The sequence below is a fragment of the Onychomys torridus genome, chromosome 7, assembly GCF_903995425.1.
Source record: "Onychomys torridus chromosome 7, mOncTor1.1, whole genome shotgun sequence".
Taxonomy (NCBI): domain Eukaryota; kingdom Metazoa; phylum Chordata; class Mammalia; order Rodentia; family Cricetidae; genus Onychomys; species Onychomys torridus.
In genome coordinates this window covers 48704279-48719704 of record NC_050449.1, presented here as the reverse complement: position 1 = coordinate 48719704, position 15426 = coordinate 48704279, and the positions used below count along the sequence as shown (strand labels likewise).

General features: G+C 46.9%; 1 protein-coding gene across 4 annotated transcripts in view; it reads right to left on the bottom strand.

Moving 5' to 3' along the window:
- Nucleotides 1-14661, bottom strand: part of Tmem266 (transmembrane protein 266) — a 116541-nt gene extending 101880 nt beyond the window's left edge. For 2 of the 4 annotated variants that reach the window (XM_036191860.1, XM_036191863.1), the window contains exon 1: nucleotides 14067-14154. The gene's annotated coding sequence lies outside the window, so the exon portion shown is untranslated. Of the gene's footprint in view, nucleotides 1-14066; nucleotides 14155-14602 lie in introns of those variants that run through there. The other 2 variants (XM_036191861.1, XM_036191862.1) reach the window with 2 other exon arrangements.
- Between the last annotated feature and the right edge of the window lie 765 nt (nucleotides 14662-15426).

Genomic DNA, 15426 nt, shown 5'->3' with positions numbered 1-15426 from the left:
AAGTATAAGAACCTGAGTTTGGATCCCAGCACCCATGTAAAAAGCTGAGTGTGGCTATGTGTGCAGAGTTGGATGGCAGGCTGAGAAGGAGGATCACCTTGACTAGCTGGCCAGCCAACCTAGCCAGAAAAACAGTGAGCTCAAGGCTCAGAGAGAGCTTGTCTCCAAGGAATAAAGTGGAGCGATGGGGGAAGATACCAATATCTGCCTCTTGCCTTCCTACACCCAAGAGCTAAAGGTTAGCTCAGCTGGTAAAGCGTCTGTCTGGCATGTAGAAAGCCCTTGGTCTTGTCCCCAGCATTCCACAAACCAGGCATGGTGGTACACACCTCTACTCTAGATATGGAGGCAAGAGGATGAGAATTTCAAGGTTATCTTCAACTGTATAGTGAGTTCAAGGCCAGCCTGGGATGTGTGAAACTGCCTCCTAAGGAGGTACAGCTGTGGGAGCTGAGGAGAGGGTTCAGTCTACAAATGTTTGTTATGCAAGTACAAAGACCCATGTTTGATCCCTGCCATCCATGTAAAAGCTAAGTGCAGAGGCACACAGCTATAATCCCAGCACTGGGGAGGTGGAGATGGGGAGATTCCTGGGGTTTGCTGGCCAACCAATCAAGTCAGATCAGAAAGTTCCAGGATCAGAAAAAGATTGTCTCAAAAATTAAGATGGAGAAGGGCTGAGGAAGGCACTTGATATGGACTTCTGGTCTCCACATGGCTGTCACACATGGACATGGACATGGATACGGACACGGACACACACACACACACACACACACACACACACACACACACCACCTTACACCCAGTGTGGTAAAATTACTTGACTATAAACAAAGTCTTGAAACAAATCCTATGTATAACCAACCACCTATGGTCCTTACTGAGTGTGGTCAATGACAATGGACTTGTCTCCATAGGAACCAGACACGAGTACTTTAAAGACAGGAGGACTTGGGTTTTCAAAGCAGACTCTGCTGAAATCTGGAAGCTGCCTCTCTGACACAAGCCAATCATCTACAGATGAACAAGCTGCGGCAAAACTCTATTTCCCGGGTGTGTCATTTGACGATGTGGTGTCCTTTGACACAGACCAAGCTACAAAGCTGCCTACGGTGTATAATTAAGGGCTTCAGACAGACCAAGGTTTCCTCCTGCCAAATGCCATTCATCTATGCTCGAACCTTCCAACAAATAAAACCAAAGCACAATGTAAAACCAGCTCACTCGTGGGAATTATTTTGTACGGCTGTCTTAAGGCACTGTGTGGTTTAACAGAGTAGAGGAATTATTTTTGGATACTTAGACCACAAGTTCATTCTTATTGGACAAGAGAAGATGCCAGGACCTAGAAAAGTAAAGTAACCTGTCTGCAGTTACACCTCCAATTTGTGGGAAAGCCAAGACTAGATTCCAAAATCTCTAATGCTTTAAGCAAGCACTTCTTTTCAAAATTTAAAGTACAGGCATGCCTGGGAGCTATTGTGGGTTCAGGTCTATACTGCTACGATAAAGTGAAAAAATACCATAATAAAGCAAGTCATATGGTTCTGGAGATACCCCCAAAATACAGGATATTGACATTTCTCTTAGTTGCCCACCAGAACTAGATAGTAAGAACCAATTGCTGAAGACACTACACAAACTGGTCACAGAACATGGAACAATTAAGTTGGTACTGATCAGGAAGCTTCCTCCATACTGGCTATTTTTCCTAGGTGCTATGAGGGTGCTATGCAGACTTCGAGTGGAAAATTTTAATAATCTTACCCAGCTGTGAACTTGGTACACTGCAGTTATGACCTGGATAGCAAGATATGCACATGCATGCAATAATGATACAAATGCTTCGGGGGTAACCAGCCACTTTCTGATAGGATTTAAGGCCCACTATAGTAGGAAACACATGCCTGGTACTGTAAATTTAGCTATGATCCCTTAGTGGGGAGCTCATAGGCCCTAGAGGTATAACTAGTATTATTATTTTAAATGGCCCTCTAAATTTGTATGTCTCTACCAGTAGATGTGCAGTTCTGATACCTCATCTGAAAAGTTTCTTGGTGTAGTGGATGGTGGTTAACATAGGAAATCACAACAAGTGCACAACAAATGTAGAGAATAAATGTTAGTGGAGTGCTCAATGATTATCTCTATCACGCACCCCGTCCCAGGGTCAGTGACCATCATGGAAGAGGGAGCAGACTGTAAGAGCCAGAGGGTGAGGAGGGCCACACCAAACAGTATCTTCTGGATATAACTGGATCTCTGTACTCATGATCTCACAGCAGCTGTGGTTATCTGCACAAAATCAAGCCAGCCAGCATTCTGTCATGAGTGTGAAGGGATTCATGAGCCTCCACCCCTAACTGAGGAGCTCCAGACAGCTGATGGCTTCTGGACGAGGAAGAGTCAGGGGGGTTTGTTTGTTTGTTTGTTTGTTTGTTTGTTTGTTTGTTTGAGACAGAGTTTCCCTGTGTAGCTTTGTGCCTTTCCTGGATCTCGCTCTGTAGCCCAAGCTGGCCTGGAACTCACAGAGATCCGCCTGGCTCTGCCTCCTGAGTGCTGGGATTAAAGGCATGTGCCACCACAGTTTTTTGTAAGGGTGTGGCTCCTGGTAGATTGACCATGCTCCAGCAGATGGCCCCACACCCAGGAATATATGATTAGCACAAACTGAGAATCAATAGGTTACAAACACATTTTTAAAAGAACACCAAATTGGGGGGTAGAGAGGTGGGGTGGATTTGGGGGAGAGTTGGGGTAAATATGATCAAAATATATGGTATGAAATTCTCAAAGAATTAATAAAATAAAAAACTTAAAGCAAGTCACATGAGTATTTTGACTTCTCAATAAAGTTCCATTTATACTAATATATATATATATATTAGTGTTATATCTAAGAAAACAATGTGTAGGGGCTGGAGAGATGGTTCAGTGATTAAGAGCACTTATTCTTGCAGAGGACCTGGGTTCAGTTCGTAGCACTCACACGGTGGCTTCCTAGAGTTCCAACACCTTCTTCCGATCCCTCTAGGTACCAGACATGCATATAGTACCCAGACATACATGTAGGAAAACAATCATATTCATAAAATGAGTAAGTCTAAAAGAAAATTAAAAGCAATGTATAAACTTTAATTTATGATTCTTTGTTGCTAATGATCCTCTGAACCATTTGAAAGATAAACTTTCTCATGCATGGCTGACATAAGCCTTCAATTCATTAAAAGAAGGAAAGAATGTGATCTGCTATAACATGAGGTGTTATCATCTTTAGAAAGGGAGAGGAACCAGTACCAGTCAATGTGTACAAGTGACAATAAGACACAGCTTCGTTTTCTCCTGTCTTTGTCCTCAAAACGTCTCCACTGGGCTTCTCTTTTCTGGCCTTGAAGACAACTTTCACAGCTTTCTGCCTCCTCACATGGGTAAGAACAGCTCCATTTAAGGCTGGTGTGTAGGTATTAACAAGACCTCATCTGGTCTAAATCAAATCTTCAGTCATTTGTCCAGTTCCAAGCTCTTCCCCTCATTTAGTAGGAGATGCTGAAGAGGTGGAGGCAGGAGGATCATAAATTTGAAGCTATCCTGGACTACACCTTGTCTATGGCCATACTACCCTGAAGATGCCCAATCTCCTCTGATCTTGGAAGAAAATGCACCAGGCTCTCTTCACTGTGTGCTCTCCCGTCCCCTAAGGCAATGAGTAAACCAAAGGTGACATTCAGCCAAAGCAGGTTTCTTCCAAAGACGTTAAGTCTTCCAGAAAGCATATATTTAACTGTCACAGTCTTTGGGTATGGCGTGCAATTTCTGCAACTGTGTTTAGAAAGAACACAGATTGGAGGTGGGCTCTAAGTCACCCGCCTATAGCCATATTTTCTAACAGCCATGAAGATTACTGAGCAGTTGTGGCCTTTCACCAGAGCACAAAGTACCTTGTCACTCACCCTGCGCCCCGAAGGGCTGTCTTGGAGCAGCTCTTTGGTCAGAAGGAAACTGGCGAGCAGAGCTGGTACTCTCCAGGTCAAACCATTTCTTCAAATCGTAAACCACTCAGAGTTCTGCGGGGTACTATTTTTTGTTTGATAAACTTATTATTACAGTCCTAACAGTATTTTGTACATTTAAAATGCCCAAATAAAATACGCCAAGAATGCCTGCAGTAGCCCTAGGGTATATTGTTGCATCTGGACCTAAGACCTGTGGGAGTTAAGACAATCTGAATTCTGTAGCTATTTTGTTTACATCTCATTATTTATGAAATAATCTAGGCATTGCTTAGAAACACCAAGTCTATTTCAAATGTTAAAGCCAAATTTGTCTCACGCATTAGTTATGATTTTCATTTGACCCAAATTGCCCAAATTCTATAGTTTACAAATCAGACCATCACTGAGTTTTCTGTAGTGACCCTGCAATTCTCATTTCAGGAAGATTTATTCCCTGTGAGACATTTGGTAATTTGGGGGAAATTTTGGTAATCATACTTAGAGAGTGTTGACAGTTCACTGGCATCAAATGGCAAGGACCAGGGATGGTGCTAACCATCTTAGTTAATGCATGGGACGGCCCCTCGGTGTCTGGTTACCTGGCCCAGACTGCTGATAGGGGTGAGGTAGGGGAAGCTCCCAGTGAAGCCTCAAGATGCAAAGGAACTGGCCCTTGATAGCCTCCAGGGTTAGAAAGAAAGTTGTTAGATTTTTTTCTTTCTTATTGTGTGTTTTTTATTAAGTTTTTTCATACAATATATTAAATCATGTTTCTTCTTTCTTCTCAACTTTTCCCAGACCCTACCCACCTCTCTACCCATCCAACTTTGTTTTCTCTCTCAAAAAAGGGGTAGGGGAGGAATAAGAAACAACAAAAAAAAAGCTTAAAAAAACAACAAAAACAAAAAAATGAAAATAAACAAGCAAAAGACTATTAGGACAAAAAAAATGCTGGAACAAAGCAAAACGTCCACAAAAATATCATTGAGTTCATTTTGTGTTGGCCATTCCTGGGAATGGGGCCTGTGCTGGAGTGTGGTTGATATACCTAGAGACACTCCACTGGGGGAAAGTCATTATATTGAAGCTGAAAAGAACTTCTGATTTTCCATAACCTCAGAGATAGAGCAGATACTGATGAAAAACACACACCACTCTTTCATGCCAATTGAGCATGCCAGTAACAGGAATATATATATATATAGTGTGTGTGTGTGTGTGTGTGTGTGTGTGTGTGTGTGTGTGTACACGTGCCAAGGCTACAGGTGTCTTCCTCAGTTGGGCTCATTTGGACTCCACCTTATGTTTTGAGGCAGGATCACTCATTTGAACTAGTGCTCACTGATTGGCTAGACCAGCTGACCAGCAAGCTCCAGAGGCGGGCCAGCCTCCACCCCCTGCATGAGGATTATAGATGCCTGACTATGTCTGTTTGTTTGTTTGTTTGTTTTTGTTGTTGTGGTTTTGTTTTTTGTTTTTTGCATAGGTGTTGGGTATCTGAACACAGTCCTCAGGTTTATGCAGCAGGTACTTTACTAACTAGGACATAACAGCTTTTCTGTTTTGTTGTTTTTGTTTTTGTTTTTGTAACCAGCTATCCCGTCCTTGGATGTGTATTAACTTTACTATTCTCTTTAGCTAGCACTGAGGGGAAGAATGCAGGCCCAGAAGAGAGTAGCTCAGAGGAAGTCTGCAACACATCTGAGGGCTGTGGTGCATTTCTTGTCCCTTAGCACGCACCTCATTCTGATGGTGGAGAAGATGGGAGCAAAAACAACATACACACAACTCGACACAAAACAATTCAAAACCACAACTCGGATCACTGTAAAAATAGCCTCAGGGGTTGGAAAGAAGACAAGCCACTTTTTAAAGTATTAAATCATTCCCTACAGTCCCGTTATTTTTAGTTATTTTTGTGCATCCCTCCTCATTCCAAAAGGTTCTCAGGGGGTTGGTATCCTTGTGCTGTTGACTCAAGTTTTCTCCTATAAAGCCTGCGTGGACTCCAGGACTGTGTACTGATGGTCCAATTTAGAAGAAGGATTTTGGAAGGCCCATATAAAACTGCAATGTCTTAGCAGATAAAAGATAGGCGTTAAACTCCTACTGTGTGTAAAGTATTAGGCTGAATGCCGAGAGAGCTATTTTTGAAAGGTATACATCAGAGCTGCTGTTTTTGAGTAATTTGTGATCTGCCAGCGAGATAGGCTTCATGCCCAAGGGAGGCCTGCTGACGTCACAGAGCAGGCTGCACTCTGTGCCTCCCGCAGGCAGGCGGCAAGCCAGCAGAGTCCTCAGCCTCTTTATCCCTCTGGCAGAGCAGGACAAGGTGAAAGCGGCCAGTGGGGAATGTACTGGAAAGGAGAAAGGGCCAAAGGGGAACTGAACAGGAACTAGTTTTAGGGGTCTTGATGTCAGGGAGGAACGCTGGGATTTTATTCCAAAAATACAAGGGGTATCTAAGCCGGAAGTGTTAATGACCAAAGGTGACATTTGGTGACTGCCGCTCTCTTGGCACATTCTTTTCATCTTTGTCTCCTGAAGCTATGACATAGCTCTTCCACAGGGGCCGAGACGTTAGGTTCCATGGTGAGCAAGTGCAAGGGCCAGATTCAAATCCCCAGCAGAGCTCATATTCCTTAACCACCTCAGCCTGGGACAGAGCAAGAAGCCTCTGAGCGCAGAGAAGAGGCCGAGGCACAGTGTTTCCAGGAAGAAGTCAGCAGGGTCGGGTGTTGCTGAGCCATCAGGAAGGAAATCCGAGAAACAGCTATGGGATGCGTGACCTTTAGCAGAGCTGTGTTTCAGAGAGGGGCGAGGACAGGAGTGTCCTGTGGGACAAGAAGGATGACAGCAGACCCAGCCCTGGGGAGCAGCTGGCAGCAAAGCCAGGAGACAGGTTTCTAAGCTTCTGTTTAAGGAACGATCACAAGGCAGAGCAACTTTGATTTTATTGGAGGGTTTGCAATATATTCCATCCTATTCTTGCAGAAATAACACATTTTAGTAATTACAGTAGGAGACAATTAGCTGCTTTGCACGCAGGTGAAATGCAAAAATTTAACTATTTATAGGGCAATTCTCAAGGAGAAAGACATCGCATCAGCTCCACACAGCTTGCTTTGGAGTTTTTGAGGACCCCTCCCCACTCATCCTCCCCCCCCCCCACTGCTTGGTAGTATGCAGCATAGCTCCACACTAAGAACATCTGTCTGATTCCAGTCTGAACTTCCAAAAACCTGAGCTGCAAGACAGATGTTCTTGGACAGACTCTGTTTTAATGAGTGGTTAGAATTGCAGCTTTCATGCTAGGTGCTGGATCTTACAAGTCAAACACAGTTTTAGGGAGACTGTAGCTTTTGAAAGGGCATTCTACTTACAATAAATAATTCAGAGCCATGAGGGCAGCCGTTAGAGCTCAAAAGAGAAGGAAGAAGTGGTGGAGGTGGTGGTGGTGGTGGTGGTGGTGGTGGTGGTGGTGGTGGTGGTGGTGGTGGTGGTGGTGGTGGTGGTGGTGGAGGTGGTGGTGGTGGAGATGGTGGTGGTGGAGGAGGTGAAGGTGGTGGAGGTGGTGGTGGAGGTGGTGGAGGTGGAGATGGTGGTGGTGGTGGAGATGGTGGTGGAGGTGGAGGTGGTAGTGGTGGTGGTGGTGGAGGAGGAGGAGGGGGAGGAAGTGGTGGTGGTGGAGGTGGTGGTGGTGGTGGTGGTGGTGGTGGCGGTGGTGGTGGAGGAGGAGGAGCAGGAGGAGGAGGAGGAGGAGGAGGAAGTGGTGGTGGTGGAGGTGGTGGTGATGGTGGTGGAGGTGGTGGTGGTGGAGATGGTGGTGGTGGAGGAGGTGAAGGTGGTGGAGGTGGTGGTGGAGGTGGTGGAGGTGGTGGTGGTGGTGGTGGTGGTGGAGATGGTGGTGGAGGTGGTGGTGGTGGTGGAGATGGTGGTGGTGGAGATGGTGGTGGAGGTGGTGGTGGTGGAGGTGGTGGTGGAGATGGTGGTGGTGGTGGTGGTGGAGATGGTGGTGGTGGAGATGGTGGTGGAGATGGTGGTGGTGGTGGAGATGGTGGTGGTGGAGATGGTGGTGGTGGAGATGGTGGTGGAGATGGTGGTGGTGGTGGAGATGGTGGTGGTGGAGGAGGTGAAGGTGGTGGAGGTGGTGGTGGAGGTGGTGGAGGTGGTGGTGGTGGTGGTGGTGGTGGAGATGGTGGTGGTGGAGGTGGTGGAGATGGTGGTGGAGGTGGTGGTGGAGATGGTGGTGGTGGAGGTGGTGGTGGTGGTGGTGGTGGAGATGGTGGTGGAGGTGGTGGTGGTAGTGGAGATGGTGGTGGTGGAGATGGTGGTGGAGGTGGTGGTGGTGGAGGTGGTGGTGGAGATGGTGGTGGAGGTGGTGGTGGTGGTGGTGGTGGAGATGGTGGTGGAGGTGGTGGTGGTGGTGGAGATGGTGGTGGTGGTGGTGGAGGTGGTGGAGATGGTGGTGGTGGTGGTGGTGGAGGTGGTGGAGATGGTGGTGGTGGTGGTGGTGGAGGTGGAGGTGGTGGTGGTAGTGGAGATGGTGGTGGTGGAGGTGGTGGTGGAGATGGTGGTGGTGGTGGTGGTGGAGATGGTGGTGGAGGTGGTGGTGGTAGTGGAGATGGAGGTGGTGGAGGTGGTGGAGGTGTGAGGCAGGAGGAGAAGAAGTTGCTATTTTATCAAGGCCTCGTTCTGTGACTATCGGCTCCTTCAGCATCCTACTATAGTTCCTTCTACAGAGTTCTATGTTTGAATCAGTCCCCAAAGTGCCTATGATTTTGCTGTATCCCAAACAATACTTCTGCAAACTACACATTCCCAAAAGACATATAGACGAGAGCTTAGGACTGTTGGGCTAAAGGGAACTCTGGGTGTGATGCTTCTAGTTCTTGCTTGCTGGCCATACTTCGCAGACACACTGACAGGTGGTTGGATTTTTAGAGTGAACTCACACCCTGGCTTAGGCAGGGAAGACATTTATTAAACAGGTATCTACTGTTTAAACCGCATAGTGGGTTACTACCGGTAGCACAATGATTAATCTGCCTGGGTGAAAAGCTGGAGTGGGTGAGCATAGATTCTTTTCTTTTTAGTGACATGGGCTAAAAACTTGGTGGTTGGCAAAGCATTCATCCTGCAGCCCAACTAGAGAAACCTCACAGGCCCCCATTGTCACTGGTCTCCCCTTCTGCTTTGCTGCCCTATCATCCTCTCAGAATGACACTCAGGGACCTTCTCTCCACCTCTGTAGTGCCTGATTTGCCGCAGGAGTTTCCTCTCTCACAACTGGAGCAAAAGTAAGACAATTTTCCCCTAATTCTCTTGCACTTTCCTTGCTGTTCCTCTAAGGAACATAAAAAGCTACCGCAGGGGACAACAAGAGCCATCACTAACAAAAACAAGAAATGTGGGAAGCTGGAAGGAAGGATTCAAAGATGCCACAGTGACTTGCCCCCCCTCTCCCCCACTATAGCACCAGAGAGTAAAAGCACAGTCAAAAGCTTTTCTTCTGGAGCATTTGTTCCATGGAGGAGAGAGATACAACACTCAAGAAAGACGTAATGCTGTGTGCTAGGTGTTAGAATGTAAACAAGGCAGGCAGGCTAGGGATGCCTCACTGGGGTGGGTGGACTTGTTTTGAAGGCACAGTTAGACTTTAAGCAAAGTCTCAAGGAAGTAAAGGAGTGAGTCCTGCCACTACCTGCTGGAAGAGCATTCCCAGAAAAAAACCTGCTATAGCCAGGGCCCCGAGTAGAGAAACAGGAAGGAGGTCAGTACAGGTGGAGCAGAAAGGTGAGAACACTGAGGGGCAGAGACCACCTCACCCTGCAGTCGGGGCAGAGAAAAGAAAAAGCCCAGAGCCTGAGCCACACTAGCTCAGCCTCCAAATCAGGTCTGTTCCTCTGTTGTTTATTTTGGGCTCCCAGCTCCACATCTGTACATCTGACCACAAAGGGTAACTGCAAAGAGACATGGAATATGAAACTCCCTATAGGACACAGAAAATGCCAGGTTCCTACACACCACCCATCAGTTCCCCCAACCTTTTCCTAGTTGTACGGCTCTACCTACCCAGCTCCCACTGTGGCTGAATAAAAGTGTTTAGAAGCAGACCACTCAAGAGCCTCTCAGACATCAAAGATGTATTACAAGGTGCAAGAAAGCAAACAGGAAAAACACATTATTTGTCTATGAATGTCATAGAAGAGAATAACATTTTAGCTTCTGCACTTAAAATCTGCAGCAATCCACACCAAACTGTTAATGGTGAACACTGGTAAGAGTTAAGACTACCAAAAAGTTTGATTACTGACTTTCAACCTTCTACTTTTTAAAAAAAAAATTTTTTAAATTTATTTATTTATTTATTATGTATAGTGTTCTGCCTGCATGTGCCCCTGCAGGCCAGAAGAGGGCGCCAGATCTCATTATGGATGGTTGTGAACCACCATGTGGTTGCTGGGAATTGAACTCAGGACCTCTGGAAGAGCAGCCAGTGTTCTTAACTTCTGAGTCATCTCTCCAGCCTCCTTCTACTTTTTTTTAATGACTGGATGTTCTGCAGTGAACATTTATTACATTTGAAAAAAAAATCATAGCATAGGCCACTGTTGACTGATGCAAGGGAATTAGCTTTCTGGCCTTGCTCTGTTTAGACGTCATCCCACCCCACCGAAGGTAGCTATGACCCACTTTAGGAACACTCTTAGGGAGTTCTAGGGTCCTCAGACGAGATCTGGACCACAGAAGGTCCCAAATGAGTTCTGAGATGGTCCTCAGCCAGTATCTATGACCCTCGGCTAGTTCCATTTGAAAGGAGAGGATGGATAGATAGCCCTTGCTACCACTCCCATTGAGGAGAGAAACAGAAACCAGTGAAATTTAATTAATTCCAAGTAAACTATCTGTGAACTTCTGTGATTCATAAATGTCGGAACTAAAATTTTTCATTTAAAAATACTAAATTAAAGCCAGGCAGTGTTGACATATACCTTTAATCCCAGAACTCAGAAGGCAGAGGCAGGTGGATCTCTGAACTGGAGGCCAGCCTGGTCTACAGAGTGAGTTCCAAGATAGCCAGGGCTACACAGAAAAACCCCATCTCGGGGCGGGGGGGGGGGACGACAAAAACAAAAAACAAAAACAAAAACCCAAAACCAACCAACCAAAACAAAACAAAACAAAAAACCCCACTAAATTAAGGGATATTATAAGTAAAACTCCATCTCATAACTAAACAACTTGCAGGGTCAGCTAACATAAGACAGCGCCCAGCTTCATCCTCACAATGCATTAAACTGTATTATAGCCAGTTAAAGCAAAACACATAGCATGTAAACGTCAGCCTTTCCTCTCCCCTCTGACATGCGCGTGCTACGTGAGAGGAGTTAAAGGTAAGGCCAAAGCCTCCACAATTGCCCACATGGCTTTCCCAGTTCAAAAACGTTTCAAGAAAAAAAAACCCCATAGTCCAGAATATTTTTTATTTTTGAGCTGACCTTTGCACCAAGGATGCTCATCTGAGCATTACATAAAGTTATGCTCACAGGGAAGGCATCAGACTAGTCTACCTCTCTTGACAACTGAAGGCCCCTTCCTGGAAGGGATCCTGATACTTTCCAAGGGAAAACCCTTCTCTTGCTCAGAAACCAAGCAAGACCTCTCGTTACTTTCCGTTTCTTCCTGGTGCTGTCAGGATTCATCTTGAGTTTGTCTGACCATAGGCTGGAAATCTCCAGGGCAGAACAATTCTACCTCAGCATTTCCTTAAGCGCTGGAAATTGAACTCTTCCAAAACTGAGTATCTTCAGAGAGGCCCATCTGCCATACAAATTGTCTGCTATCCGTAGGAGTATAATGAAGGAGGTAACGTTCTACTCATTGTCCGCGGAAGAAAACAGAGCTCATAGAACTTACAGACAACTTCATAGACCTCGCTTAGTGTTATCTAGTATGCCAATGATCATTAAAAGCTATATTTTCCATAGAATATACTTTTCAATTAATTCTTTACATTCAACTATAGTTTTCTTACCACTAGATCATTTATACGACCTGAACACAAAACCTCGCAGCTCCATTAGGTGAATTTTCCATTCATGAAATGACAGCAGTTTCTAAGTCCATGGAAGCTGCTATGTATGTGGAATAAAATCCAACACCTGAACTGTAAGAATGCACTTGTAAAAAAAGGAGATTAAATATATATATCCATAACCAAACGTACAAATTTCCAGAGCGTTGAGTGAGAAATTGCCACATTTGTAGAAACTAGATTATGGCACATGCTGGCACGGATCCCCTCACCCCATTACAGCACCCACAAGTAAGTGTGGTAAAGTCACTGTGACACAAATGATGTTCAAGACAGGGTGGGGTGGGAGTGTGAAAACACACAAGCACTCTACAGGATTTGTAGGTACTTCCTGGGTCTAAACTGGTAGTGAAACAGTTTCTGAATGTATTGATTATGTGGGGGAGTTTTACAGCAGGACGCCTTGGACCCCGTTTTAAAAAAATTGGCTCAGTGTCACCGCAAAGGAAATTCCACACAGCCACCCTCTGGAACAACAGTTTCTCATTTTGGAGAGCCACAGAAATGGTAGGGAATCTATGAAGTAGAAAATCCCATCAGGGCCTGGATGCTCCCCCGTGAACCCGACCTTAATGAAAAGGTGCCCGAGGCAGCAACACCCCCAGCACCCTGCCATCGGATGTGGTGCAGATGAATTGCATCTTTACCCTGCTCCTGACTGTGTGACCTTGGGCAAGTCAGTTAACCTTTTGAAGTCCCAGCCTCTTCATCCCCAACACAGAGATGGGAGCCTTGCTGGGAGGACTCAAGGAAATCAGTCACAAATAACTTTCAGCTCAGTCCTGGGTCCACATGACTCGATCTCATTATTTAATGTGGCACTACAGTCTGGCTGTCATAGCCTACATCTTGCCGTGGTCACTTTCATTCTGTTCCTTTCACGATGTTATTTCTGGGGGAGGGCATCAGGGAAGCAGTTACCCACATTGCACTTCCCCCACTCTTCCTCAAAGCTAAGTGAAAAGCCAGGGAGATAGGTAACATACACCGAAGAGAAACTCGGTGCTTAGGATATGGTGGTGTATGAATATGGGAGATAAATAAATCATAGCATTTCAGTCTATAACATAAAAGGCAACAAATCATAGGTGGACTTTATTTCAAAAGAAACAAATGACATGCAACACATTTAAAGAGGGTAGAGGGAACTATTGGGGCCTATTATTATCTCGGCATTGAAACAGAATGGAGTATGGGGTCTGACTTCCAACAGGTGGCTAGTTTTAATCATCTTCGGATGCAAAATCGCGATGAGTTTGTTGAGTAGGCAAGTCTCAGAGATTCAATTCAAGGCCTCCTCTTAACAATCTTGAGGAAGATTTGTCTGGATTTAAGCCTCCCTGGCAAGTTAGCAAGCAGGGAACTGCTTTGGCTTGCACCTGTCCTCAGAACAGGACGCCAGGTTGACAGTGAAACCCTCTATCCTTTCCAGACTGTGTCCATTCTGCCGCTGAGGCGCCTAGCGACAAACCGGGGAAGCCCACTAGGAAGTGGTCACGACCAACCAAGCCACAAATCCCCAGGGTGTGGGATTTCCACCTCTACACCACGTCGGAAAACCGAAAATAGGCGCCCGCTTGCTATACTGCAATGGGATTCCCCTCATCAGCAAACCTCCCGCACCCCAGTTTTCATGTTTTATTAATAAATGCAAGATGGCACACGGAGGCAAAGAATGGGAGGTAAGACATCTGCAGCTGGACCCGAACCAGGGCAGTTTGCAAATATAAATAAGAAGCATGTGACAAGCAGATTCCCCAGGCTGGAGCTGAAGACCTGGGGCTGTCCCGCAGATGGTCGCCCGGCTCCCCAGCCCGGGGCATGAAGGTCAGCTGCATGCAGGATCCCAGTCCTCCAGGGCACTCACCCTGCAAACCGTGACCCGCCCCTACCCTTGCCTCCCTCACCCGTCCGCCGGGGCTACGGCTAAGGCAGGGGAAGCCCCGGCGGCCGCCGGCTGCAAGAGCACGTACCTGCTGCTGGGGCTCAGGATTCGCTCTGCTCTGCGGCGCTGGGCCCGCGCTCCCGCTCTCCGGGCTTTCCTCTCCGCGCCCCCCCCCCCCCCCCTCGCGGCCCCGCCGCTCCCTCCGCCCCTCCGCCCACCCCCTTCGGGCGCGCGCGCGCGCGCCTTCGTGCCGGCGGCTCTCCCGGGCCCGCGCCTGCGCTCTCGCTGCCCGCACCCGCACCCGCACCCGCGCCCGCGCGCGTTCCGGAGCCTGCGGAGGGGCCGTGCGGCTGTCTAGGAAACGGCGACCCGCCGGGGCCGCGCGTGGGCAGTCACCCCCGCCGAAGGGCGCGCGGGCATCGCGACAAAGGGTGACGGGGTCCCGAATGAGAGCCCGAGGCGGAGGCTGGCGGGTGCGGCCGAGGGTGGGCGCCCGCGGTCACTGGGTACGTTCTCACACCGTGCGCTGCGCAGCGAGCGGCGGCGCGCAGTGTCCTCCGAGGTTTCTGCCTGCCGCCCCTGGCGTGTGCAGTGCCCCTAGGAGCCTTTGAAGGCATTGCCCACCTCTCAGTGTTCCGCATCACGTTCTCCGGGGACAGATACAGTTTGTGTGTTGGTCGTGTATCGTGGAAGAGTTCTGCCCTTGAAGCACCTGTCCCGATTGAGAATGCCTAGAGCAGACCAAGTCACCGAGCTATCTGAGGGGTTTTTGTTTTTGTTTTTAATCCTCACGTGTACATGTACTGTAGTGCTGTGAACAGTTTTTAAAAGCAGTTTGTACTCTCCAATTCCTGTTAAAAAATATATATATATATAGCCGTTTTCCTTTGAGGTTCTGGCCTTTTTATGTTAACATAATTTTAAGACCGAAAATCCTCCTTTCTTTAGGACACGAAGTTTCTAAGTGACTTTGAGGTTCTCCTCCCTGGCTTCCCCTCCAGAGTAATCACTCTTTGGTTAGGTTCACGCGGCCTTCAGGAATGTCCTGCGACTTTCTTGCCTTTTCTTCCCACCCAGCCTTTCTAGCAAAACGGTGGTAATTATAGTTGACGACTTTTAAACTGCAGAACTGCCTCAAGGTTTCGGATCAATCTTTCAATAGATGCAGGAATGTCTAGATAGGGAAAGCACATCTAATTTTGGCCAACTGGAGGAAAAAGTATTATTTCTTTGTTTGATCCTTCCTCTCCTTCCAACATTTCTTAACCATCTCTAATGTCTCATTTCAAAGGGGAAAAGCTAGAAGGAGATAGCTGTAGAAATTATCTGGTTTGGCAAGATTTTCTCCTGCCAGTTCTAGGCATAAGTAGACTGGAAAGGAGAACTGATGCTCTTTTGCCATGTTATATCCCCATTTAGTAGAACTACACAAGATTCCCTTAAAGGTA